Source organism: Patagioenas fasciata, chromosome 20 (genome assembly GCF_037038585.1).
Source record: "Patagioenas fasciata isolate bPatFas1 chromosome 20, bPatFas1.hap1, whole genome shotgun sequence".
Taxonomy (NCBI): Eukaryota; Metazoa; Chordata; class Aves; order Columbiformes; family Columbidae; genus Patagioenas; species Patagioenas fasciata.
In genome coordinates, this window is record NC_092539.1 from 12156054 (window position 1) to 12160484 (window position 4431).

Sequence of the window (4431 nt, forward strand, 5' to 3'; positions counted from 1 at the left end):
GGTGCTTGCATTTTGGACGTTTCTGGTCAGTTGTGATTTATGGTGTCAATCAGGGCTGCATCAGCAGCTCTGCTCTCTACCCCTCCAGTCCCAGGGACTGGCACTTCAAGATGCTGGGAAGAAGTTCTTAGGTCGTGCCGCCGTCTCCTCTGCACGTGTGTGTGCGCCAGTGCCGCCGTCTCCTCTGCACGTGTGTGTGCGCCAGTGCCGCCGTCTCCTCTGCACGTGTGTGTGCGCCAGTGCCGCCGTCTCCTCTGCACGTGTGTGTGCGCCAGTGCCGCCGTCTCCTCTGCACGTGTGTGTGCGCCAGTGCCGCCGTCTCCTCTGCACGTGTGTGTGCGCCAGTGCCGCCGTCTCCTCTGCACGTGTGTGTGCGCCAGTGCCGCCGTCTCCTCTGCACGTGTGTGTGCGCCAGTGCCGCCGTCTCCTCTGCACGTGTGTGTGCGCCAGTGCCGCCGTCTCCTCTGCACGTGTGTGTGCGCCAGTGCCGCCGTCTCCTCTGCACGTGTGTGTGCGCCAGTGCCGCCGTCTCCTCTGCACGTGTGTGTGCGCCAGTGCCGCCGTCTCCTCTGCACGTGTGTGTGCGCCAGTGCCGCCGTCTCCTCTGCACGTGTGTGTGCGCCAGTGCCGCCGTCTCCTCTGCACGTGTGTGTGCGCCAGTGCCGCCGTCTCCTCTGCACGTGTGTGTGCGCCAGTGCCGCCGTCTCGTAAGGGGCCGTGACGTTCGGCTCCCTTTTCTTTTTCGTGGGGCTGCAGAAGAGGCTCAATGCCTCATCACTGCCTCCCTGCAGGGCATTTGGATTGATGCCGTCTCTGGTTTCGGGTCACTGTCATTGCAGAGCGTTTTCGGTGCCGTTGCGGTCGTGTCGTCCATAGCGTTCTGTGACGCGTTTGTCTGCGCACGTGCACGTTCGGCTCGGAGCTGCTCTGCCCGGCGGTGTGGAGTCAGGGGCGGGTGGAGCGAACTCTAGGAGTCCACGGTTAATCTGTTGACAGATCCAATTGTGTAGGCAAAGGTTGTGCGGTCATCTGGGATGCAGTAGCTGTGGGCAGGGGAGCTGGCAGTCCGTTCCCCAGTGTTTTAGGGACTCAATTAGAGTGTCGGGTGGGATTCCTGAATAGAAAGCAAACCTGTGGAATGGTCAAGCGCTTGATGAGCGTCTGGGTGACTTGTTGAATACCTTGATTTCAGAGGTAGAGGGATGACTTGGTACGAAAGAGCAACAGAAGAGGCGAGCAGCGCGCCATAAGCAGGTGGGTCGGTGCGTGGTGCCAGCGGGAAGATGTGCCGTGTGGCTCTATGTAAGTTTGGTCATTTGTCTCTTTCATAGAAGCGAAGAGGAAACCTGGGTATTAGCACCGCAGCTCCTCGGGCAAGGCGAACAATGAGCGTCGGGCCGAAGCAGCAGCTCATTTCAGGTCCCGTGTTGCCAGTGCAGGTGTGAGCGTCATTGGGTTGTGTTTTACAGGCGGCAGCTGAACCTCTGTGGTCAACAGCGTTGCAGTCAAAAGCAAGGGTGGGCAGGCAGGTGGGCGAGCGGCCAAGGTAAAGGAGCGGTAGACGGGCCCATCTACGGGCGGGCTGTTTTTGAGCAGCGTCCGAGCGGGTGCCTTTGTTTTCGCAGGTGCCGCGGACTGGCTCGGAGGGGCGAAGCCGCACGCCGGTCAGCAGCCGAGAAGGTGAGGCGGCGGCGGGTGTCGAGGAGCCCGGTGTCGCGTGGTGACTCGGTTCAGCGTTTCCTTCTTGTTTTGCAGGCTCCTTTTGGGCTCTTTGTACTCGGAGGAGCGTTTCTGGTGAGCCGGGGTATGGGCGAGGAGGAGCGTGGGGCTGGGGACTCGCTCCAAGCCCTACAGTTCTTTTGTTTCTCGCTGTCTTAGGCGTAACGAGCGATGAGGGTTTGTGACCGCACCTGTGACACGACGCGCCGAACGGAACGCCGAGGATCTTAGGAGGAGGTGGGTGTTGCGGGAGGAGTCGGCGTTTACCCCGCGATACCGTGTGCTGGCACGGCTTAGTGAGCGTGTGTTTTCTCGTGTTACCGTAGATGTTGAAGAGGACCCCGGCAATGCAGGAACATCTCCGTTAGCGCACATGGCGTTTTCTCTGTCGAAGGTGGATTTGGTCCCACAACCCTCTGAAAGATAAGTGGAGGCACGGGGGCCGGGAAGGGGCCGGGAATCGCAGGGATGGGGGTAAAGTTCTGATGAGGGAAAGGGCTGTCCAGGAAAAGTCCCCTTTGGGTGGGTAAAGGGCCCAGGGAACTTTACAGCGCGACGCCAGCACGTGCCGGGCAGGGCAGCTCCAGCCTGCGTCTGCGTTGTCGTGTAGCTCGGGAAGCCTGCCTAGCGCCTGTCAGACGATCCCGGGGTCTTGCTGCGCTCCGGGGGCCCAACGGGCCTCTCAGGTGCCATCCCGGGATCCGGAATGCCGGTGTTAATTGGCGTAGAGCCAATCGGGTGCTGGATTATTGTATCATCAGCCAAAAGCGTGGGTGGTTCTTGCGTTTTGGATGTTTGTGGTCAGTTGTGATTTATGGTGTCAATCTGGGCTGCATCAGCAGCTCTGCTCTCTACCCCTCCAGTCCCAGGGACTGGCACTTCAAGATGCTGGGAAGAAGTTTTTAGGTCGTGCCGCCGTCTCCTCTGCGTGTGTGTGCGCCAGTGCCGCCGTCTCTGCGTGTGTGTGTGCGCCAGTGCCGCCGTCTCGTAAGGGGCCGTGACGTTGGGCTCCTTTTTCGTGGGGCTGCGGAAGAGGCTCCTTGCCTCATCACTGCCTCCCTGCAGGGCGTTTTGATTGGTGCCGTCTCTGGTTTCGGGTCACTGTCGTTGCAGAGCGTTTTCGGTGCCGTTGCGGTCGTGTCGTCCATAGCGTTCTGTGGCCCGTTTGTCTGCGCACGTGCACGTTCGGCTCGGAGCTGTTCTGCCCGGCGGTGTGGAGTCAGGGGCGGGTGGAGAGAACTCTAGGAGTCCAGGGTTAATCTGTTGACAGATTCAATTGTGTAGGCAAAGGTTGTGCGGTCACCTGGGATGCAGTAGCTGTGGGCAGGGGAGCTGGCAGTCCATTCCCCAGTGTTTTAGGGACTCAATTAGTGTGTCGGGTGGGATTCCTGAATAGAAAGCAGACCTGTGCAATGGTCAAGGTGTTGATGAGCATCTGGGTGACTTGTTGAATACCTTGATTTCAGATGCAGAGGCACAACCTGGCACGAAAGAGCGACGGAAGAGCCGAGCAGAGCGCCGTAAGCAGGTGGGTCGGTGCGTGGTGTCAGAGGGAAGATGTGCCCTCTGTCTTTATCTAAGTTTGGTTGTTTGTCTGTTTTACAGGTGCGAAGCGAAGAGGAAAGCTGGGTATCGGCACCGCAGCTCCTCGGGCAAGGTGAGGAACGAGTGTTTGGCCAGAGCAGCAGCTCGTTTCAGGTCCCGTGTTGCCAGTGCAGGTGTGAGCGTCCTTTGGTTGTGTTTTACAGGCGGCAGCTGAACCTCTGTGGTCAACAGCGTTGCAGTCAAAAGCAAGGGCAGCCAGGCGGGCGAGCGGCCAAGGTAAAGGAGCGGGAGATGGAATTGTCTGTGGGCAGGGTGTTTTCAGGCAGCGTCCGAGCAGGTGCCTTTGTTTTCGCAGGTGCCGCGGACCGGCTCGGAGGGGCGAAGCCGCACGCCGGCCAGCAGCCGAGAAGGTGAGGCGGCGGCGGGTGTCGAGGAGCCCAGTGTCGCCCGGTGACTCGGTTCAGCGTTTCCTTCTTGTTTTGCAGGCTCCTTTTGGGCCCTTTGTACTCGGAGCAGCGTTTCTGGTGAGCCGGGGTAGGGGCGAGGAGGAGCGTGGGGCTGGGGACTCGCTCCAAGCCCTACAGTTCTTTTGTTTCTCGCTGTCTTAGGCGTTACGAGCGACGAGGGTTTGTGACCTCACCCGTGACACGACGCGCCGAACGGAACGCCGAGGAACTTAGGAGGTGGGTGTCGCGGGAGGAGTCGGCGTTTACCCCGCAATACGGTATGCTGGCACGGCTTATTGAGCGTGCGTTTTCCTGTGTTACTGTAGATGTTGAAGCGGACCCCGGCAATGCAGGAACATCTCCGTTAGCACACGTGGCATTTGCTCTGTCGAAGGTGGATTCGATCCCTCAGCCCTCTGAAAGATAAGTGGAGGCACGGGGGCCGGGAAGGGGCCGGGAATCGCAGGGCTGGGGGTAAAGTTCCGATAAGGGAAAGGGCCGTCCAGGAAAAGTCCCCTTTGGGTGGGTAAAGGGCCCAGGGAACTTTACAGCGCGACGCCAGCACGTGCCGGGCAGGGCAGCTCCAGCCTGCGTCTGCGTTGTCGTGTAGCTCGGGAAGCCTGCCTGTGTCTGCCAGACGATCCCGGGGTCTCGCTGCGCTCCGGGGGCCCAACGGGCCTCTCAGGTGCCATCCCGGGATCCGGAATGCCGGTGTTAATTG

At 60.2% G+C, this 4431-nt stretch overlaps 1 long non-coding RNA gene across 1 annotated transcript; it reads left to right on the plus strand.

Moving 5' to 3' along the window:
* Positions 1–3331: 3331 nt before the first annotated feature.
* On the plus strand, positions 3332–3675 carry LOC139829509 (uncharacterized). Its single transcript, XR_011742001.1, has 3 exons — positions 3332–3376; positions 3468–3540; positions 3620–3675. It is a non-coding gene; the product is annotated as an uncharacterized lncRNA (long non-coding RNA).
* Positions 3676–4431: the final 756 nt, after the last annotated feature.